The following is a 24,249-nucleotide window of genomic DNA, read 5'->3' as shown; positions in this document are numbered from 1 at the left end:
CATTGACAAGTATTTTTTAACTGCATCTTCTAATCTAAATAAAACAATATTTCAAAATGTTTTTAATAGTTTACAGTCAAATAAGATTGAGAAAAATATATATATACCAGTGATCCTATGACATTGCAGTTTTTAAAATGAAAAGACTATAATAAGTTCAACAGAAGTATACAGTTGCCAAACACTGTAAGTGTTCCATACTAAGGACTTACTATCCCATTAACCTTCAAATCCTTCTTCAAGGCCTCTTCTGCGTTGATCTCCACAAGAATTTAGCCAGTAGATGGGTAGCTGGAGGTATTTGAAATTTTATCGATAGATGGATCGATAGCATGATTTATCTCTGTCCTCCACCCCATTCTCTCCTACTTGTCTCTTAGTTTATAAGCTCTTTTGAGGAGGGGACTGAACTTATGTAAGTATCAGAATAACAAAACATATCTGATCCAGTTTTCAAATATTGATGCTACCCTGCACGGATGAACAAACAAGTGGTCTTTATACTGAATAAAAACATTAATTCCTTTGACCTTTGTCTCATATGTTTCCATGGACACATACCCTTTTCTGAAAGGTCTGAGGTGTTCACTGTCATGGCTACTTGCAAGCAGAAACCCAAACAAAGAAACTGGCGACAACTGTGCATTTTCAGGATGACCAGCTTTTCAGAGATGCCGTAAGTAAATAATGGCTAATAATTCCCAAAAGGAAAAAGAATTTTCTTTTTTTCTCAGAAAGCACCCAAGAATATATATTGATTTGCACAAAGGAGCAGAAGGTCCTTTTAGATCTTATAATGCCCAATACTAGATATTACATACATACGTCAACAGTCATAGGTGCTGGAACTAGGAGTTCGGTGGGTGCTGTAGCACCCCTTGACTTGAAGTGGTTTCCATTATATACAGGATTTAAAATGCGGTTCAATCGCTCACAGCACCCCCACTATAAAAATTGTTCCAGCACCCCTGTTAACAGGTGAAGATTCTCAAGAAAACACTACTAAAGAGGAAGAGGTACACAAATTGGAAACCTGCCCTCCAAGGTACGACTCCTTCCATTGTTCCCAGTCACCTCCCTCAGGTTCTCATATGGTTTGGTGGTTCACTATCCTGTTACCTGAAGAGTGACAAAGCATCATCACAAACTGATGAGTATTAGAAGGAATTAAGCATGGATATCCACTCATGTTAATGACTATGCCATATAATAATTTTGATCAATCTTAAACCTCAGCAAGTCCTTAAAATCTAGTAATTAAAAAAAAATTTAGTCAGTCAACTTCTGTTTATTGGTGCAATTTAATTCGTTCCAAATGGAGAGTCAGAGGTTTGCATGCCCGCTTTTTAATAATAATTTGTTCAGATATGGGGTAAAATAAAATCCATCTAAAACTGTTGAATAGGTGCATAATGTATTCCAGGGTAGTAATAGCCTCCAAAATAAAGTATTTCTACCAAGTACTGTCTTGCATTAATAGCCTTCCAAGAGGCCTATTTACAAATTCTGATTCTGGAACCCCGAAGAATATTTGGTTTTTATAAAGTCAAGCAGTCATACATGCTGACACAGAGATGGTATGAATGTCAATATTACAAGGACAACACTGCATCAGGCTTCTGGAAGTTGTGTCTCCATGTGTGAGTTGTATTCATATAAAGGGGAAAGAATCAATCTTTTCAAGTTTAGAAAATTTAATACTGTTTTTAGAGTAAAATACATTAAAGTAGCTGATATGCAAGTTTGTAGGTTTGCGTAAGATATTGCAAATTTATGTGGCTTGTTCATGCTGTGTATGTAGATGTAATGTCAATAGTCAGAAATGTTAATATTGAAACAGACAAACTATCAGTAAAGGTGGGAGGGCATCAGGGATCAGCACTGAACTCTGTTTATCCTCATTCTGTATACCCTCACAAGGAACATACAGATGAAGGCATCTTGGTGTTTGCAGGTGATAGCATTATATGCAGTGAGAAGAAAGACAGGATCCTGATAAATACAGAGATGTATTGGAAAGATGTGGGCTCAAAATAAGCAGAGGAAAAACAGAGTATATGACATGTAATTTCAATAATGTGACCACTGAAAATTATCTTTGAAACTAGATAGGCAGACAATACTGAAAACACAAAGTTTTAAGTATCTGGGTTCTAGAATACAGGAAAATAGAGAAATGGAGAACAAAATTAGAGCTAGGATAATAAATGCCTGGCTCAAATGGAGAGAGACAAGTGGTGTAGTCTGTGACAGAAAGATACCAGTAAGAGTAAAAGGGAAAGTCTATGGTTCTGATTGTTGAGCAACAAAGAAGAAACATGAGCAAATGCCCAAAGAAATGCAAATGTTGAGATGGAGTAAGCAAGAAAGACTACATGAGGAAATGTGTATTTTAGAGACATGCAGAAACTAACACCCATAAATGAAAAAATCAGGGAGTGCAGTCTCAGATGGTTTGATCATGTAAAGCACAGTCCTGAAAACTGTGTGGGAGAGAGTCAAACAGATCAAGACTGAAGGAAAAACAGAGGCTGACTCAGGAGCAAGTGGTGGGATGTCTTAAAGAAAGACACGTTAGCATGTGGTGTGATAGAGCAGCGTTTCTCAAACTGTGGTCCATGGACCCTTGGCGTCCGTGAGGGTACTCCAGGGCATCTGCCGGTCCCGATGATCAACTCCTCCCCCTCCCTCCCAGCCCCTCCTGCACATTGGCAGAGGAGGAGCGGGGACGCGGTGCACTTGGGGGAAGGGACGGAAAGAGGAGGGGCAGGGATGGAGCGTCAGTGGGAAGAGGTGGGGCCTTGGGGGAAGAGCTGTGGTGGGGGCAGGGCCTGGGACTGAGCGGGGGGCTAGGGGATCTGCAAAAATTTTTAAATCAAAATGGGGGTCCTCGGGTTGCTAAAGTTTGAGAACCACTGTGAGAAAGGATATGGCAATGAACAGAGCACTTTGGAGGGAGAAGACTCGTAGAGTGGACCCCATTTGATGGGATTAATTTAAGGATGATTACACCATCTTAATTAAAATTAGTTAGCCTCACTGTTTTCTTATTTAGCTAAATAAGTACAGTTATACAAATTGCAAGAGATAATGAACACACCTTTTTCTGGTTTATACAACTAATGCTTTCTGATATGCTGTATTACTACAAATATTGAAAATTGGGTTCTTCAAGTATGTGTCAGTGTGGATCCCACTGTAGGTGCACATGTGCCTCATGCGTGTGAATCTGGAGGTTTTTTTTTAATAGCAATGACCTTTGGAGCTATGCTTCCTCATGCACTCTGCACCTCCTAACCCCACATGGAGGCATAAAGGAGGAGATAGCTGTAACCCTCCCTCAGTTCCCTCTTACTGCCAGTGGCAGTGAGATGGATCCTGGTGAGCATCTGACCCTCTGGGTTCTTAGCTCAGACTAAATGTCTACAAATCTTGAGAAAATCTTCTGAACTACTTTCTGATCTTCTATATTGTCTACTATTAACTGTTTCCATCCATCTGAGCTGATGGATTGTCAGAACCCCCTGTACACACTCCCTTGTATGTACCCCTCTGTTTGGACTTCTTAACATGACGGACTTGAAACCTGTGGGCTTTAAGCTCTGTCCATTCTGCAATGTACTAATCCCTCTGAAAGATGGCCACAGCAGGTGTCTCTTCTGTTTCAGGGAATCTTATATTCTGAGCAGAAGTTCGGTCTGTTTATCATTCTTCATAGGAACATGTAAGCTGTGAGACACAAGGCTAAAGCTTTGTCTTCTGGAACAGTCCATGAAGGTCTCATCAGACCCAGAGGACACAAGCCCCAGAGTGTTGCTGACAGACAAGCCATTTTCATCCAATGCCACATCTAGTTGTTAAGTGACACCAAGACCAGCATGAAGAAGATGGTGCTGAGGAAACACCCAGCATTGGCACTGCTGCCGTTGGCACAGAATCCATCCTGAAAGCCATTAGAATCAAAGCTGGCATCAACACTGGAGTTTAAGTCTGGCACTGAGAGGCATTGCTCTGAACATAGAGTCAGAGACTCCAGACAGGCTCAATGTACTCCCAAAGGACAGACATCGTAAAGCTTCCAGAGATAAATACTTCAACCACTGCACAGAGGGCTTGGCAGGAGGAGCAGCTTATGATGCAGAAGACTCCTCTGGCACTGATTTCAGGTCTGATGAGCATCCATTGGCGCTGCTGCCCACAACAACAGATAAACCTAGAGAAGAACCAAGATGGTTGTCGGTACCAAGACACATCAGCATCAGACTCTAGTACTGAGCATGCAATATATTTCAGTGCTGCCACTGTAGGAGGTTATTCCTCCTCACCCTCAGCGGAGCATACATTCTCCCCATCTTCCAGTAGAGAGCCCCTCTTCTTTGAGGTCAGCGGTCAACAAAAGAGACAGACCAGCCATCTTATTCTACAGGACTCAACCACCATTGGCATTTCAGGAATGACATTGAGCATCCAACAAACCAGCAATAGTTCTTTGCCATGTGACTGTGGCCCTTTTGGCAAAACTGGGGCCCACCATCTCAGGCACTGACAAACAGGTCTCTCCCGCTGCACTTGAGAAAAAATAAGAGGTCATTCTCCCCATCAGCATCCCAGGCCAGACCACCTGACCCAGAGTATCAGGAAGAGCCAAAGCCAGATACAGAGCAGCATCTGTATCACCACCAAAGGAGCAGTGTTTGTCTCCTGATGAAGTGTCTCCTGACACCAGTATAGACATCAGACTTTAAAACATTACAGGAGCTCCTGGTGAGGATTGTGAAGAGTATGGAGATCAAGACATTGGTCATATTGGAGAAATCCCACCAGCTGTTAGTTAGCTTGTCAGCTTCTAGTCCAGCCAAGATTGTCATTCACATAAATGATGGGTTACACAACCTGCTAAGGCTCTCTGTGGCAGAGACCAGCAACAAGAATGCCTACTGCAAAACGAGTTGAGAAGTACCGGGTTTCCATGGGGCTTGGTTACTTCAACACTCAGCACAATCTGGGCTCCCCAGGCATGTCAGCAGTACAAGCGAAGTCAAAATTGAAGAAGTGTACCCCAAGGCAAAGGACCTCAACAGGATTGACCTTTTGTGAGAAAATTTTCCCTAACTGTCAGGGCATTACTGGCCAATATGGAACAAGGTGAACCCCTTCCTCATGAAGCTCTCTGCATGAGAGCAGAGAATTGCTTAAAGACAAAACCAAGAAAGGCTAATTAATGGCCAGGAATGCCCTATAGGTGGCAATGGATGTCTCTGACACTGCAGCTAGATCTATGATCACAGTGATGAAAATGCAATAGGTATTGTGGCTTCAGACAACTGGCATTCCCAGGAGGTGCAGGCCATGAGTAAAAGCTGCTCAATGAGAGGTTGGACAGGGCTTTGCACTCACTTAAGGACTCAGGCCACTATCTACTCTGTGGGGAGTTACATCATATCATCCTCAGCCCCAGCCAAGACAGTGGATGATATCTTTATATCCCAGGCAACCTGAATATTATGCCAAGAAGTAAGTGAGATACAGCAGAGGGCAAGAGCTTTCCTCCTCCTTGACAATGTGCCCCATTGCCACAACACATCAGTAAATTTGATGGGATTGTTGGGAGCCATTTCCAACCCAGTCTAGAGGGCATGACTTTTGGAAGCCACCTCACCCCATTCCACCCGGCATACCTGCCATGACTTTAAACAGATGGTTGTTAGAAAACCTCCCCCATGGCCACCCAAATTCTACTCTTTACCCCTACTGACACCCCTTCCCTATCATTCTTCAGGAACCCTTCTCATGAGAACTTGTTACAATCAGAAGAGGCCTGATTGCTTTGTCTAGAAGCCCTAGAGGAGGATCCATCAGAGTTCAGGGAAATTCATAGATTCCGAGGCCAGAAGGGACCATTGTGATCATCTAGTCTGACCTCCATAGAACTTCCCCAAAATAATTACTAGAGCATATCTTTTAGGGAAAAAAATGAATCTTGATTTAAATATTGTCAGTGATGGAGAATCCACCAAAACCTTTGATAAATTGGTCCAATGATTAATTACTCTCACCATTCAAAATTTTACAACTTATTTCCATTGTGAATTTGTCTAGCTTCAACTTTCAGCCATTGTCTGGTGTTATACCTTTCTCTACCAGAATGAAGAGCCCATTACTAAATATTTGTTCCCCATGTACATATTTATGGATCGTAATCAAGAAATGCCTTAATCTTCTTTTTGTTAAGCTAAATAGATTGCACTCCTTTAGTCCATCACTCTACGGCATGTTTTCTAATCCTTGAATCATTCTTGTGGCTCTTCTCTGAACCCTCACCAATTTGTCAACATCCTTCTTGAATAGTGGGGAGAACTGGAGACTGTATTCCAGCGGTGGTCATCCCAGTGCCAAATACAATGTTAAAACAACTTCTCTATTCCTATTTGAGATTCCCCTGTTTATGCTCTTTTGGCCACAATGTCACACTTAGAGCTCACATTCAGCTGATTATCCACAACAACTTACAAATCTTTTTCAGAGTCACTACTTCCCAGGATAGAGTCCCCCATCATGTAATAACGGCCTGTGTTTTTGTTCCCCAAAGTATATGTTTACATTTAGTCATATTAAAACCCACATTGTTTTCTTAGGCCCAGTTTACCAAGCAATCTAGATGTCTCAGAATCAGTGACCTGTCCTCTTCATTATTTACCGCTTCCCCAATTTTTGTGTCATCTGCAGACTTTATAAGTTCCTATGACTCTTCCAGGGGCTGTTTGGCATCCTATTTCCATAACTGGTGTGCTATAACGATAGACAAGTGACTGTTAGAAATCTTCCAGTTCTATGCAATCAAGTTTACTTTAATACTTCCTCCAAACCTCCCGTCAACATTCCTCTTCAGGGATCATTCTCATGAGGGTATTCTCAGGCAGGAAGTGGATTCCCTTCTCCAGCAAGGAGCAATAGAGTGGGTACCTCCATACACCAGGGAAAAGACTTTTACTTGACGCAATTTTTAGTACCCAAAAAGAGCAGTTGGAGACTGAGTCTCAATCTCCTCAATCTCAACTGCTTTATTCACAAACTGAAATTTCACATAGTCACATTGGCATTAATAATCCCATTCTTGGAAAAGGACGTGTGGTTTACAGCCCTCGATATGAAGGATGCAAACATTCTCCCCTCTTGCAGATGGTTTCTCAGATTCATGGTGGGCCTCAACCACTTTCAGTGCAGGATGCTCCCATTTGGTTCTGACACCACCCCAAGTGTCTTTACCAAAGTGTTCCTTGTAACAGTAGCTCATTTGAGATGGAATGGCTTCACCATTTTCCCTTGTCTTGATGACTGGCTTCTCATTGGCAGAACACTTCAAGTCTACCTGTCCACCTCATTAATGCTTCTCTCTTATTCTCTCTAGGAGTCAGAGTGAACTTGGAAAAGTCTGTCCTCACTCCAGCACAGACAATAGATTTCATAAATTCGACCTTGGGCTCAGTCACAGCGAGAGCTTATCTACCAAGGGACAAGTTTTGTGCCATGAATGACCTGATAGACCAGGTAATGCACAACCCTTGAGCTCCAGTCAGAACTTTTCTTTCCCTCCTGGGATACAGGCCTTTATACATTTATGTTACCCCATTCTCTAGACAGCACCTTCCTTGCTTAAAGGTTTTGGCTCCAAACAGCATGTTCACCAACCAAACAGCATGGAATATCACAGAACAATTTCTTCCAAAGTAATGCCATCTCTGGGTTGATGATGGCTGCTAGGTGAACTTGTATAGAACTGAGGGAGAGCCAAGCCATTTTGAGAGGAAGAAGATAGTCCAAAATAAGAGGAATATCTGTTGATTCAGGATATATTTGTTTCTGCTGTACCTAGATGGAAAAATGCCTCCACTTACCTTAACAGAATTTCTTAGTGGAACCTTTTCTGCTATTATTAAGATTGTTTGTACGGTGTCAAGTATGGACTAGTGTCATGCTGTAGGATCAGGTTGGAGTCGAGGTCAATGAGCCACATGGGGTTGGAGCCAAGTAAGCCAATAGGGGTAAAATTAGTGGAAGAAAGGCAGGGCAAGAAGTCTAGATTGGAGCAGGGGACCAGGACCAGGACTGAGGCCAGGTGTCAGGACCAGTACTGGGGTCAGGAACCAAGAATAAGACAAGGTATTAGGAGTGCGCAGCAAGGTATGTTTGCAGCAGCAAGCTGGTGATCTGCCTACTTGCACAGACAGCATCCAGGTGTTTTCCCTAGGCCTTGCATAGTGTGCCTCAGCCAATCAGGGAATGTGGTAGTCCAAGCCAGACAGGACCTTCATGGGCAGGATATGAAGTGGTGCTTGGCCCCTCAAGGCTCACAGCCTATGGATTGCTGCTCTGCCAGACCTTGAATAGTTGTGTGGATGTAGCAGTAGCTCAGGCACCAGCAGACCCAGATTCTAGCCCTGTGGATCCTCCCAATAAGGTGGTCTCAGAATTCCATCTTCCTGGGATTCACACTGGCACATATTCAGAGAAGACATAATAGTACAGTACAGTAACTAACTGTAGTTCTATGAGATGTAGTCAGTGTGGATCCCACAACCCACCCTTTATCCCTGCTTTTTTGGAGTCCTCAGCAACGTGGGCTTTGAATTGTGTGGCTGTCTCGCTGATTATGCCCTCATCCGGGAGCAAGAGGAAGTGCAGGGCGCTTGTGTGACCCTGATGGATGAGGTGTGTACACATCTGCAGTGGGATCCACACTGACTACAACATCTTGAAGAACCGCAGTGACTATAGAGTAAATAACCATTCTTTCAACTATACCTTCTTGGCCAAACAACAAAGTTTCTCTTCTCTCATTTATTACAATGTCAACAGCCTCAATCAAGTATTTACAATCCACGACTGTCTCCTCATTCTGTGCACTCTTTGCAAACTTTTTTCAGAGGGAATCAACAAAATTTCTGGGATTTCCCCACCTCACCTTTTTCCTTCCTCATTTCTCTCCTCTCCACCTAACACCTTCGAATCTTTCTCCCCATCAATGACCTTGAGGTATTCTACCTTCTCTCCACCTCTGACTCTTCCAGCTGCCTGGACATCCCATCCCATCCCATCACATCCCATCCCACCCCTTTCTTTTCCTTCAGTCTCATTATTCTCAGGCTCCTTCTCCTCATGATATAAGCATGCCTTGGTCCTTGCTATTCTAATAAATAATAATAAATACACTTTTTTAGCCCTCCTTCTTCTCCAAGTACTGTCCTATCTCTCTCCTCTCCTTTATCTCTAAACTCATTGAATTACAGTCTGCAAACAGTACAATCATTTCCTCTCTTCCCCTCTGTCTTGGATCCCTTCCCATCTGACTTCTGACTTTTCCGAAATTGCTCCCAATAGGGTCTTTAAGGACCTTTTCCTTCCCAGATCTCAGGGCCTCTGCTCCATTCTTACTCTTCTTGACTTGTCATGTGCTTTTGATACTGTTACATTTTCTTCTCCTTCTTGTCATCTTATCCTCACTGAACTTTTGAGGTAGTCTGTTCTTTCAGTTTCTCTGTCAGTGGGTCCTCTGCATCCTCCTCTCCTACTCTCTTTTGGGGTTCCCCAGAACTATGTTGTTGGGTCTCAGGTTTTCTCACTCTGTTTCTCGATGAGCTCATCAGCTCACCTGCCTTCAGCTGTCATCTCTATTGAAGTGTCACAAATCTTAACCAACCTGACTCCTTCCATCCAAATCTGCATCTCTGCTTGGCTCTCTGACATCTCCTAATGTGCTGTCATCACCTTAACTCAAGGTGGCCAAAATAGAACCATATCTTCCTTCTCCACCTTCTCCACTTGCCTCATTTTTTTGTCACTGAAGACAAGACCAGCATCATACATGTCACTGAAGCCCACAATTTTTGTTATTATTTTTGACTGCTGTCTTTCCCTTCCCCAATTATATACATCTAGGTCATATCCAAATCTTGCTGATTCTTCCTTTTTAACTTTTCCAAGATCCCCCTTTTTCTTTCCATCTCCACAGCTAAATCTCTTGTTCAGGCTTTCATGGTATTTCTCCTTTACTACTTCAATTTTCCCCTCTCTGTCTTCTCAATGCATGCATTGTTCCACTGCAGTCCATACAAAATGCAAATACTAGACTCACCCCTCCACACACACACACTTGCCTCAGGTCAGGCCCCTCTTTGAATCTATCACATCAAATTTAATTTTCTTCTCAACACTTTCAAAGCTTTACATAACTCTTACTCTCTGTATTTATTCTCCCCTGTCAAACGTTGTGTTGCCTCCCCCACCCCAATTCAGTCTACTGTGTCAGTGCTCCCAGACTTGCTCACCCATTTGTCAGCTTTTCATGCAGTCACCTCTGCTTTCTTCTGCACAGCTCTTTATGTATGGTAGGACTTACATTAGCTCATCTACCTTCCCTACTTGCATGTAAGGCCTTCTCAAAGACACATTTCTGCCTGTTGTTCCTGTTCTCTTTCCCTAATATTGTTTACTTGTCTGTCCTTCGATATCAGCTCCTGAGGACGGAATGGTCTTTTTAAAGTATTTGGAAAGCATTTAAGACGCTACCGTAAATAAATAATAAACAATCTTTGACATCTTTTTAATATATTCAGATGTAATGATTGTTTTACAGAGGAAAACACTTATTTTGCTTGATAGTGTTCCCCACTTCTGTATTCTGATGCCTCATTCCTGTGTACTAGCTTCCATTAAGGCATGGTTCTTCACACTGAAAGGCAAAATTGTACAGCCTCTCTGTGAGGACACTGTTAATTCCACACTCTCTATCTTTTAGAGTAGTGCAGCTGGCACCCAGCCCCCGGGAGAACAAGCTCATCACTTCTACCACATGCTTGTTCTCTACCAGCTGAGGCAGCAGGAGTCTTAAGTTAGCTCTCAAATATTGGTCTTGCTCATGGCAGCACAGAGTGTGCTACAATGCCTCTGGGCCATCTGAAAATAATTTCTAGCACAGTAGGAGTGAAACTACAGAGCTGTGGCATTCAAAGATAGGAAACTCATGAGGAAGGCCAGATTCTATGCTCCCCTCAGTAATAAGCAGTGAAGTTTATTTACCTGATCAGTAAAATAAAATACAATGTAGAAATATATAATTATAGATATATCTTGAAGATGTCAAGGAATGAATCTATCAACAGTGAAAGAACAACTCTTACTGCTGGTTTTCCAGACCTACATTATGCTTCCAGTTATAAACCGTTTACAGTGTCAGAAATGCTTGTCATATATATGTGTGTGTGTGTGTATTATAATATAAATGATAAAAATTTGTACCATATGCTGCGTTATAAATGATTAAATGCATACCATATGCTGTACAGACACATTACAGTATTTGCACGTTAGTGGTTTCATTACTTGCCACACTACAGGCTGCTACTTAATGTATTCTTATCATATGTGTTTTCAAATGCTTCCGCGGCTTACTGTAGGCTTTTCTAGTTGTTCTAAATGTTCTAGCCAGTAGTTTTTCATTAGAAATGAAATAATGAGTTGCATGCTTTGAAGGGGACCATAGACAGACAATGAAATTGATTGAGACATTTAGGATTATGAAGAAACTTCTATGTACAAGTAATTCCATAATTCTCCATTATGGGCTTACTTTACCTTCTTCTGAAGCATCAGCCAGTTGCCACTATCAGAGACATAATATAGTGCTGGATGTTCCTATACTTTAATTTTGTCTAAGTACAGTGTATACTTGAATGCTTATCATTGTCTTAGACAATTCCTCTTGTCCGTCTCTCTGTGTGTAAATATATGATACTGAAAGTACTTTCTTTCATTGTCAGTGTTGCTTGGAATTTTTCCAAAGTAGGTTAGACTCACTTTCTCAAGTGTTGTTCAGCTGTTAGGATATTTTCCTGAAATATATTGCTACTTGGTATGATATCAGTATTTTTTAACCAGTTATAAAGTTGAACTTGCAGTGTGCCAAGCTGCTGCATTCCAGAGGAATGAAGTCCGCAGTGGATGAATTGCAAAAAGCGTATGTAGAGAAAAGTACCTATTCTCCAAGTGACTGCCCACTCTTGGGACCCTGCTTCTCCCTTGGTCATGTAATGCAGATCTCATCATAAAACATTTTTGAGCCATTGAGGAATCTTAGAGTGGAAAAGGTGCCTCCACCCTTTACAGTACATTCAACCCCCGCCTCCCTTGATTTTGCTCTACCTGTTCTATCCCCCAGTGTAGCATAGGGGGACACTATTTTCCCACATGTTGTCAGGAGCATAGTATCATAGAATCTCACGGTTGGACGGGACCTCAGGAGGTCATCTAGTCCACCCCCTGCTCAAAGCAGGACCAATCCCCAACTAAATCATCCCAGCCAGGGATTTGTCAAGCCTGACCTTAAAAACCTCTAAGGAAGGAGATTCCACCACCTCCCTAGGTAACCCATTCCAGTGCTTCACTACCCTCCTAGTGAAAAAGTTTTTCCTAATATCCAACCTAAACCTCCCTCACTGCACCTTGAGACCATTATTCCTTGTTCTGTCATCTGGTACCACTGAGAACAGTCTAGATCCATCCTCTTTGGAACCCCCTTTCAGGTAGTTGAAAGCAGTTATCAAATCCCCTCTCGTTCTTCTTTTCTGCAGACTAAATAAACCCAGTTCCCTCAGCCTCTCTTCATAAGTCATGTGCTCCAGCCCCCTAATCATTTTTGTGCCCTCCACTGGACTCTTTCCAATTTTTCCACATCCTTCTTGTAGTGTGGGGCCCAAAACTGGACACAGTACTCCAGATGAGACCTCACCAATTCCGAATAGAGGGGAATGATCACGTCCCTCGATCTGCTGGCAATGCTCCTACTTATACAGCCCAAAATGCCGTTAGCCTTCTTGGCAACAAGGGCAACCTGTTGACTCATGTCCAGCTTCTCATCCACTGTGACCCCTAGGTCCTTTTCTGCAGAACTGCTGCCTATTCACTCGGTCCCTAGTCTGTAGCAGTGCATGGGATTCTTCCTTCCTAAGAGTAGGACTCTGCACTTGTCCTTGTTGCAGCTCATCAGATTTCTTTTAACCCAATCCTCTAATTTGTCTAGGTCCCTCTGTATCCTATCTCTCTTCTCCAGCATATCTACCACTCCTCCCAGTTTAGTGTCATCTGCAAACTTGCTGAGGGTGCAATCCATGCCATCCTCCAGATCATTAATGAAGATATTGAACAAAACTGGCCCCAGGACCAACCCTTGGGACACTCCGCTTGATATTGGCTGTCAACTAGACATGGAGCCATTGATCACTACCCATTGAGCCCAATGATCTAGCCTGCTTTCTATGCACCTTATAGTCCATTCATCCAGCCCATACTTCTTTAACTTGCCGGCAAGAATACTGTGGGAGACCATATCAAAAGCTTTGCTAAAGTCAAGGAATAACAAGTCCACTGCTTTCCCCTCATCCATAGAGCCAGTTATCTCATCATAGAAGGCAATTAGGTTAGTCAGGCATGACTTGCCCTTGGTGAATGTTCCTGATCACTTTCCTCTCCTTGAAGTGCTTCAAAATTGATTCCTTGAGGACCTGCTATTCCAGGGACTGAGGTGAGGCTGACTGGCCTGTAGTTCCCAGGATCTTCCTTCTTCACTTTTTAAAAGATGGGCACTAAATTAGCCTCTTTCCAGTCATCTGGGACCTCCCCCCGATTGCCATGAGTTTTCAAAGATAATGGCCAATGACTCTGCAGTCACATCCGCCAACTCCTTTAGCACACTTGGATGCAGTGCATCCGGCCCCAGGGACTTGTGCTCATCCAGTTTTTCTAAACAGTCCTGAACCACTTCTTTCTCCACAGAGGGCTGGTCACCTCCTCCCCATACTGTGCTGCCCAGTGCAGTAGTCTGGGAGCTGACCTTGTTCGTGAAGACAGAGGCAAAAAAAACCATTGAGTACATTAGCTTTTTCCACATCCTTTTTCATTAGGTTGCCTCCCCCGTTCAGTAAGGGGCCCACGCTTTCCCTGACCACCACCTTGTTGCTAACATACCTGTAGAAACCCTTCTTGTTACTCTTTTTTTTTTTTTTGGCTGCTTGGGGCAGCCAAAACCCTGGAGCCAGCCCTGCTCATGGCTTCCCTCTTCTCTGTGCATGGTTTTTCTTTTGTCCCTAATGGCCACTCCCCATGCCTTGTCTCCTTGCATCCCTTATGATTTGCTTCATCTGCTCCTGGCCAGTGGCCCTTTTTGTGTGCATAGAGAGTGCAGATTCCTCTCCTGGCTGTTCATTGACCTCCATGTTTCACCATGTCCACTCTTTCCTCTATGCTGGTCTCTCTAGCAGCAGCACTCACTCCCCTCCCACAATCTCACAGGTCCGGTCAGAGGCAAGGGTAGCTCTTAGAGCTCAGTGTCTCCCCATGTTTGTTCACCACCCATGATAACTGAGTGGCATCACCATTGACATGAAGCTGAAATTGTTACTTCTGCCCACTGCTCCCCGAAGATCTTTTAGCATCCCCTCTATGGAGTCCTCCCAACAAATTGAGAACCACTGAGTTAAAGGAGGTGCTGTATTTTAGAAAGACTGACTTTCAATCTTTATTGACTAGTCCAATGGATTTATATTAACCAAAGTATTTTGACTAATACTATGTCACACACAAACTCTAGATTTCTTCTAGTAGTGTCCTTCCATGTTGGATTTCAACATTAGCCTGTGTCAGTGGTACAGAGTAACAGTAAGATGAAAATTAATATTTCAGACTTCATTCCTCATAGTTCATTCCCCATGAGCGATCCATTTCCTATCTTTTGTCACCTTGCTTGCCAAGACTTGCTTTTTTGATTAAAGCCAGTCTTTGATCACACTCTTCTTCTATGTTTGTAAACTGGCTCTTTAATGCTGGTTCTAGCACTGTAGATCACTGTAGCTATCCCTGTAAGCCAGGCTAGAGTCATGCTTTTGTGAGACTTCTACATTTTTATGATTTATCATACATGGCTCTGACATGGCTAAATGGACATGGCTGCTGAAGAAGAAGGGAAAATAATTCCCTGGAAACAAATCCTGAATTCCTTGGGAGTTTTGCTATTAACTTACCAGGATCAGAATTTAACCTTTATTTCACTCCTTCCTAGAATGCAATTGCTGTAGAAAGCTGAGCTTCCATTGGGCCATACCTTTACTATATTTATAGTAAATACCTGTTCTGACGCTTGGAGAAGTAAAATTTTGAGAATAAAAGAATGCCAGAAGATACATGAGATACTTTACTATTATTATTATTATATAGCGATACTTTACCATTATTTCTCCTTTGTTTGTAGTGTTTTTGTAGTTGTGTTGGTCCCAGATTTAAAGAGAATGTCACTGAGGTAATAACTTTTACTGGACCAACTTTTGTTGGTGAAAAAGACAAATTTCAGTCTTTCACAGAGCTCTTCTTCAGGGCTAGGAGAGGTACTCAGAGTGTATTATTTCTCCTTTCATTTAAGGTTCTTAAATGAGGAAACAAACCTTAATGGTGTAAGCCTCATAACACCTACTTGAGGTTTATGGTGAATATTATTGCTCTCATTTTATTGATGGGGAAGCTGAGACACATTTTTAAGTAACATGCAGAAGGTTTCACAATGAGTCAGTGTCAGAATTGGGATTGGAGAGCACGTCTCCTGTACGTAACTGCTGCCTCTCCCATGTTATCCCACCTCTTGCTTTGCTATTACAGACCAATTTTAATATCAACCTTATATTCAATGGTATAAATCAGATAGTAATCATTATTTGTATGCTTTTAACAGTAGTAATAGCACACTTTATCTGTAGGGTTTTATTTATTTATTTTGACAGCCCTGGAGACCTAGGTCGTAAGTTCACAGAAGGGGTACAGCTCATGGTGCAGTTCCTTAGCTTACCAAGCCATCGTGCTTCAACCTTATTTCTGAGAGCCCACCTCTAGGGGAATGGGAGAAGTTGCCTTCATGTCCATTTAGTCATTAACATCTTTGCTGAGGCTGCCCACACGAGTGTTACTTGGGGTTGATTGTGCTGATGCTCTTTTAAAGTAATAATCTATCTAGCATTGCCATGTAGCTCCCAGATGGAACAACTTTCAGCCATCTTGACATTTTCTGCATTTGACCTAGCGAACCAGAGGTGAAAGGTGCTGTATCTTGTTACCAGTCCCTTGAACCATCCAATCCTCAAGTCATTTTTGTTTGTGTAGGTGATTGTAATTTTAAAAGGCTGTACCCAACTAGTTACCACATCTGTCTATCCTGAAAGCACACTTTGCTCATATGAAACATTACCTTTATTCTCTTAATTGTTTACTGAGTTGATCCTGCTACATTCTTCAATGGGAGCAAATTGCTCTGAGGAATTCTTAATTTAGCAGTTCAGGAAAATGAATTTTTCAGTATTCTAGCACATTTTATTTGGAAGAATCTTCTGTTTCGCTACTTCAGCTTTTAAATGTTGCCATTTCATTACCTTTCATTCCCATTAATCTGCCACTATAAATGACATTATTATGTTTATCATCTTATTTATCTTAGCAATTTTCTTTATTTTCAGAAAATTTTCAGTCTTGTGTACAGTAAAACATCATTTGTGCTGGTTTTTCTTTAGTTCTTCCTAATATTGATTTTGCTTGAGTCGACTTCAGCAGTGATCTTTACCTATTCACTGTCAAGTTCAGGAACTCAATCATCACTGAAATTCTATTTTCTCTTAGGCTGACTTCATCCAGAAATATACTGTGTGCCACTGAGTTAATAAAATAGTTTGTTATGATAGTTACGAGTATTTGTCTCAACACTTTTATTGAATAAAGTAATTGTTTTCTAAGTAGGAATCTGTTAAACAATTGGGCCTATGTGGATGTTTACTATAATGGGAGAAAGTTGACTATTGTAATAATAGGTATATGGGCCTGATCCTGTGAAGGATCCATGGCCAGAACTTTTATTGAGTTCAGTGAAGGTTACACATATGAAATGCTTCTGAGGTTGGGCTCTAAATTTGTATGTCATATGAACATAGTTAAAAATCAGGAAAACTTCCATTATTTTACATTGTTATTTATATGGGCTGACTAAACACTTTTTTAACATTTCAGGGATACAGACCCACAATAAAGTTGGAAGAATGTCAGTTCAGGATTTAGGTTCAGTTCCCTTCCAGCTGAGTTTTTGTTGTTTATTTTGGGGGGGGGGGAGGGGGGGGTTAAAATCAGTAGATATTTTTTGCCTTTCATATAGAAAATAAAAAGCTCCTGTGGACTTGAAGCAAAGACTCTAAGCAGCATTCTGATTTGCCTCTCTCATGGTCCCTAATGTATTTATTTTCCTGAAGCTTTTTTCCTTTTGTCTTTTTTGAATAAACACTTATGAAAATATATTGCTTGCAGTTGCAATCCATGTGATGGGCCTGTGAGAAGCCTGCCTGCCCTGTGTTGCATTCCCTAGAAACTTTTATTATCCAACTTTTTGCTGAGATAAAATCAGAAAGTGCTTGTCTCTCCTCATTTTCTCTCACGTCTTTCAGTATTGGGTTTTCTTTTTTTTTCATGTCTATACCCTGTGATCCTATAAGTCCTTCAGTGCCCACTGGCAGAAGACCCACTCTACTGTAGCTCATATCAGACCTGAAACACTCACTACCCCAAGACAGGGTTGTCATAATATGTATCCAAAAAAGTATCTTCTAAAGCAGTGGTTCTCGAACTAGGGCCGCTGCTTGTTCAGGGAAAGCCCCTGGTGGGCCAGGTCGGTTTGTTTACCTGCCACATCCACAGGTTTGGCCGATCGCAGCTCCCAGTGGCCGTGGTTCGCTGCTCCAGGCCAATGGGAGCTGCAGGAAGTGACGCTGGCCGAGGGACTTACTGGCCACCACTTCTGGTGAAAATGCCTCTCATGAATATTGTGTGCTGTGTGTATGGGTTATGTATACAGAGTTATGTATGTCTGCTGGTTGCACATGCCGAGAGAATGGCAGCCTTTTAATCCATTCCAGAAATTTTCATTATCATCATCAACTGTAGGCATAGCGGTGAACCTCTCTTGGAGACACTGTTGAAGTTTCTCCCGAGTCACTATATCTAACTCCAACAGCATCCTCCTCCTGAGGAAATGCATAGGACATGGCCTGGTCATCACGAACACCATCTTTAGACAAAGTGAGAAGTGTAAGACCACCTGGAGACACCCTGACTCCAGGCATTGGCACCTTCTTGACTATTTTGTTGTCAAAGTTCGAGATCGGAAGGATGTCCACATCATGAGGGCCGTGCATGAAACTGTTGGACAGACCACCGCCTTGTTAGATCTACCATGAATTTCCAAATTGCCTCAAGTCATCATAAGCAGGTAAAATCAGTATGAAAGAAATTCCATGTCAAGTCCATCAGCCCCAGCAAAGCTCTTCCTTGCTGAGGCAGACGGGTAACACAGTGGCTTACAGTTCTGGGTGTCTTGAGGAGATGTCAAACTCCCCCTTAAGGTCTCTATTCCACTTCACTTAATATATCAGTAATGAGTAATCTGATTTGGGTTCTGCAACTCAACGATAACTATTTATGTATAGGAATTAACTGAAGATGTTAAAATTGTTAATATATGGAAGGAGTGGGGTAAACTGGCTAGCCTAGGGCTCAGCATCAGCTTTAACCTCTTTAACCCTGAATTAATTTATCCTAAAAGGAATCTCAATTGAGACCTGGTTTGAATAGTTGGTGGGTAGGATGGAAGGTATGGGAGTGAGATGATAGAGCTGCTGAGGAAGGCCCAGTGTAGAGTTTTTAGGTGTTGACAATTATATATACATGGAGTGGCAGCTTGGCGTTTAGAAGTTGGGTGGAGACACAGTTGTGAGGATTGGGTTAAATGAGGAAATGTTGGGGGCCGGGGAGAGTTGGGTCTTCAAGAGATACTAAGGGGTGAGGATTAAGAAATAGTATGAGGGTAAAGATAGATCAGGGGAGGGAGTTGGAGAAGTTGCTTGGCCGAGCTGTGTCACAGAAGGTGCAGGATTGATGGGGTGGCCCAGGAAATACCAGGAGAAATCAGAGTCACATAGGGAGAACTTTCTATCAGTGTTCTGTGACTTGAACTGGCTGCGAAGCTTCTGGCCTGCAACCAGTACCCGACCACTGAAGAGCAGCCCAGGATTGAATATTACACCTAAATTTTGAACTTGGGGTGTAAATGGTGGATTCAGTCACTCAGTACAAGTGTTTTTACTATAATTTTTTCTGCATTCTGTACTCATCTGGTTGCTTGCAGATACCTACCAATGTTATCTCAGTCTTGACCAGGTTGTGCCTCAGCCAGCTAGCTCTCATCCAGACTCAGTCTGACACATTCAGTGGATAATCCACTCCACTGCACCACATAGAACTGGATGTCATCTGCATTTGGTACATCCAGCAGCCCTCCCATCAGTCTCCTGTTCACCAGCCCAGTGGCTTCATGTACATGACCCTATGCTACCTAGACCATATAAGCAACACTGGAAATGAGGTACAGCTCAGTTAACTTTGCTCAAGGTGGGGTTAATTAGCGGCAATGACACTTCTAATTCCTGGTTTTGTTCTCTAAGCACAAGACCATGCACTCTCCCATTTGTAATCATATTTTCCTCTGTCTCTTCACCTTTCCTTGATCTTCACCTTGCAGGTGCACTACACTTTTCAAACTTCCTTGAAGAGTGTTCCCCTGCAGTATCTAGCCCTTGTCACTGAGTACTCACAGAAATGACCACGTCAGCTCTCTCAAAAGAGACAGTGTGCACACCAGCCTGTTGGCTCAGCTGAGGATGCATCCCTTACTCTAGTATAACAGCACTAGAGTAAGTTATTTGTTATTTTCATAACAAAATAAGAATGTTTATTAATCAAGGCCAGAGATTTAAGTGATATTAAGCAAAGATAATAGAAAATGGTTCGAAATAAAACAAAAGTATGACCATGCTTTCTAGTGACTAAAACTTAACAAGCTACAATAATTTGGCTACAAGCAGTTTTCACACCCTCAAAGTCCTTTTCTGCAGAGCTTGCTGATGTTCAGTTCATTCAGCATCCAGATTTTTCATGAATCATTCTTCCCCACCAGGAATGTTCCTCAATGAAATGGATACCAAAATGTCTATTTGCTTCACGTCATATTTCCCCAAAACTCATTGTTTTGACCCCACAGACAAGACAACCCAATGTGGCTTTAGTCTGTGATGTCTTCCCATGCTGATTTCATATCCTCCAGTCAACCTGACTTTTCCTGTTGACTTACATGCAAATGGGGCTTCCTCTGTGTTAATTTCACTGCTTTAATTTCCATTAGAAGCAAGGCGATAACTACCTTCCCTCATATCTGGAAGAAAATCTATTTCTCCCTGTGTTTGTTTACAGATTTTTAAACAGAGTATCCATAATTCCTCCTGTAGTGTTAATACATACATTTCACAATGATATTACTGACCAGTGTATCACAGGCTTTCATTTGATACCTTGCAAGAGACTTTTTAAATAAACGCTATGACAGCAATGAGTTAAGTGTTGTGAGTTTGTAAGGCCTAACAAAAGTTGCTGACACAGCATAGTGAACCACCAATGGGTCTTTGTGTCACATTATTGCTTGAATATTATTTTGTTATTTAAATTAAATTATTTTAATAGATCATAGTAAGTTTGGGCCTTGACATAGATTGTTTGAATGATTATTTTTAAGAATAAAAATGTAACTTTTTTAAAAAATCAGATTAAAAAAAATCATCAGTTTTTGTCCACTCTACTCTAAATGCCTTGTTCTTACTGTTAAATAATTCTTTGGTTTAAGATGGCTATTTGATCAGTCTATAACTCACCGGTCACAGACCTTTAAAGGGAAGAGCCCTAGGTGGCGAACCCAGTCATACCTGCTGTGCAAATATGGTTGACAAACAGGGTTACTGAGGCTCATGGTCCAGTTTAAGAGTGGGCAAATTACGGAATTCCACTATGGGATAGGTAACGACACAAGGTCTGGCACCGTTCAGGGGTACACTGAGAGAGATCTGAAGGGCAACAGAGGTGCAGCTATGTCAGTAAGTACCAAATAACCTATGACACGGTGAGTTGATGTCCCCTCTATTTTCGCAGAACAATATTTCTTCCAGAAGTCTGTACTGTTTTGTAAGTATTTGCAACTACCTTTTCATCCTTTATAAAGTGATAGTTTTGTAGTCCTATATGTGTGACTTCTTCAATTTAGCTATCTCTATTACACCACTGATTTCTATGTGGGAGAGAGAAGATTTTTTTTCCATGCCATTAGAATTAATCTTTTAGCAGCAAGCATTACACTTAGGAACCATTGTATTGACATAGGAAAATAAGTTGAAAGCTGTTCGAGCAAGTACAGCCATTTCAGATTCTTTTTTGAAATCCTGATGTAACATCATGTTAATTCTGCTGAAAACCTCTGAGAACACCATCTGAACTCTCGGCAATCCAGTAACAATGCAATAATTCCTTCATAATCTCTTTGCAATTATTTATTTATATTTCTTCCTTCTAAAGTCTTTTTGTTTTGTAGTAGGGTTTTGAACTTAATCAAAAAATCCAACGGGGATACGGAGAATATCTGTGCTCCCCTAGATGTTCTCTAGATGTTGCAATAATAATAATAAAAGTAAACTTCTGGCAGCTCTGGTTATCAAACACCAGCAAACACCCTTTCTTTCAGCTTCAAGCCAAACTCCTGCACAGTAGGCCACCACTGAAATAAGTGTCCCAGTGGTGAAAATGGGCTAGAAAACAAATATTTTAATGTAGAATAGATACTTTGGACTTGTGAAAGCAGCTGAATAATGCAAAACCTGCCTTTAAGGCCTTCCCACTGAAGGGGAGGCAGGGCTCTGGTGGGGGGCAGGTAGCGTTCCAGCGAGCAGCAACGCCAACCCAAGCCTCACGCACGGGGCACGCAGGGCTCCAGCGAGCAGCCCTGCATGGGGAGGGAGGCTTGGGCAAGCAGCAACGCCAGCCCCACATGGAGAGGGGGAGCCTTGGGAAAGTGGCTTGGGCCAGCCCCGCGGGGGGGAGGGAGGAGGGAGAAAGGTGAACAGTTGGCACGCAGGGCGAGGCTCGGACGAGCAGCTCAGTCCAGCTCCATGGAGGAGAGGGGGCTCGGGCTAGCCCCATGTGGTGTCGCATTTTCCCTTTGAGAAATATGGTCACCCTAGAGAGAACAAATGAGTAGAGTAGGAGAGGCACAGTTCTTAGCCTGTCAGTAGTAGATTGTGTAAGCAGTGATGTGTAAGTAGAGAAGCCAGCCTGTTTCCTACCAGGATCCTTCAGTGAACTACAAAGGCTTCCTGACTCTTCGGACATGTACACTATCACAACAACAAGAATAAAATTAAAATAGACATAATTCACCAATCTACTGGGTGATGCCGCCTCAACTCCCTTCAGTTCCTTCTTATCACCTGCAGCTGGAGCATTGTGTGTGGTGTTTTACCTCATGCCGTCAGTCTCAATCTTCTGAGATTTCTTGTTGTTAGTTTGCTAATATAGTTTAGGAGTACCCTTAGGTTTAGTTTTAGTTTTTAGTTAGGTAGTTTGCTGCCGTGGGTAATATCCTTACCAGAGAGTTTTAGCATTGTTCATTGTGTGGGATGGCTGTTCCCAACAGTGACTCTCACATGCGGTGTTTGTGGTATCTGGAAGAACAGCACATTAAAGAAAGGTGCTCCATCTGCAAGTTGTTCAAGAAAAGAATGTTGGTTGTGAGGGACTCGCACTTGAAGTAGCATCTTGTGAGCAGGCCATGAGACCCGCTTTGGCACCAGAGGACTCTTCTGATCGGCCGGCATTCGTTGCAGAGGGCCATATGTTGGCCAAAACTTGTTGCAGTCATTTTTGTATGTGGTGGACGCTTTGGCCAGAGTTATGGCATCAGCTGTGTCCATGAGGAGGGCCTAGGCGTTGCAGGATTTTGGTATAGTTTGGATGTGCAGCAAAACATAGAGGACTGACTTTTTGCTGATTAGTTTTTGTTCTTAGACAAAACTGAGGAGACCCTGCATTGGTTTAACGACTCCTAGGCTACTTTAGATTTGTTGGGAGTTTGTCCCAGCCACAACGAGGTACACAGTCAGTAGCACCAGCAACAGTATCGCTCAGTGTTTCTTCTGACAGCCCCAAGCGCGCACACTGGAATACACGTCTGAACCCACATCTAGAAGAGCAGTTACAGAACAGTGAAGAACTACAGTTACATAACAGGTAACCATTTTCCCTCACTTCCAGCCCCTCTGTTCTTCCTGCCTGTCCCCAGTTTACACTTGATAAAATGTCCTGTGATAACTATAATCATATTATCCTGAAATTTGCAATTCTTTCCAGGTTCTTGAAAGCATGAACTATATATTAAACTGACAGTAGTCTAAATGGGGAGGGAGTCATTAAAGGTATGGCAAACTTTCCATTCTCTTTTTGGTTGTCTGGAAGTCCAAGTGCTAGAGTCTTCCCAAAGCAGTTTTCCAGTTGCCATATGGATTTTATTCCACAATGGACTGCAGCAGGCTCCTTCAGAAACGTCACCTGCTAAAGCTTGGGCATGGTTCCAGTAGTGCTTAGGCAAAAGTGTGAAGTGAATGCAAGGGGTTACCTTATATTTGTAGTGGAGATGCTTTTCCTTTCTATGCCCTGGAAAAGCTAAAGTAATAGGGGGAAAACCCAATGGGATAGAGACATTTGAAAATACTAATGATAATTTCTTGATAGTGAATACGCTCTAGAAGTTTCCCAAGAAAAGTGGTTGACAATAAGTGCCAAAACTAATTAGACTAGACAAAGTACTAGAAAATGTAATGTAGAAAATAGTGCCACACCGGCAGAAGTGAGAGAATAGATTTTGTGAATGAATGGGTCTTTTCCATATCTCTTTTTCTTTAATTCTGTTAACATATGTATTTGTAGACCATCTCTTCCCCCCAAGCCTTCCACTGTTGAATTTTCTCTAAAAGAAATTTGCCTAGTTCTGCTAACCTTTTGTAGTAGCCCTTAGTTCCAAATCTCTCTTTTATATACGTTTGTGTGTGTGTGTGTGTGTATATATATAATATGAGAGAGAGAGAGAGAGAGATGTTTGTGTTCCCAAAGCTAAAGTCAGGACTCAAGCTAACAGTCATAGCAATTAAAAGATGAAAAGGACTTATTAGACCATCTGATCCAGTTCCATGACAATGCAGAATTTTTCCCTCCAGTACCTGAGGTCTAACTAGTGCCAAATAAATGATC

General features: G+C 42.2%; 1 protein-coding gene across 25 annotated transcripts in view; it reads left to right on the top strand.

Annotated features, from left to right (window-relative positions):
- FOXP2 (forkhead box P2) overlaps positions 1-24,249 on the top strand; it is a 584,095-nt gene that overhangs the window by 134,976 nt on the left and 424,870 nt on the right. The window lies entirely within an intron of this gene.

The sequence above is a fragment of the Chrysemys picta genome, chromosome 1 (genome assembly GCF_011386835.1).
Source record: "Chrysemys picta bellii isolate R12L10 chromosome 1, ASM1138683v2, whole genome shotgun sequence".
In the NCBI taxonomy this organism is placed as follows: Eukaryota; Metazoa; Chordata; order Testudines; family Emydidae; genus Chrysemys; species Chrysemys picta.
Note: the sequence above shows the minus strand (reverse complement) of the source record. Positions and strands in the feature narration are given on the sequence as shown.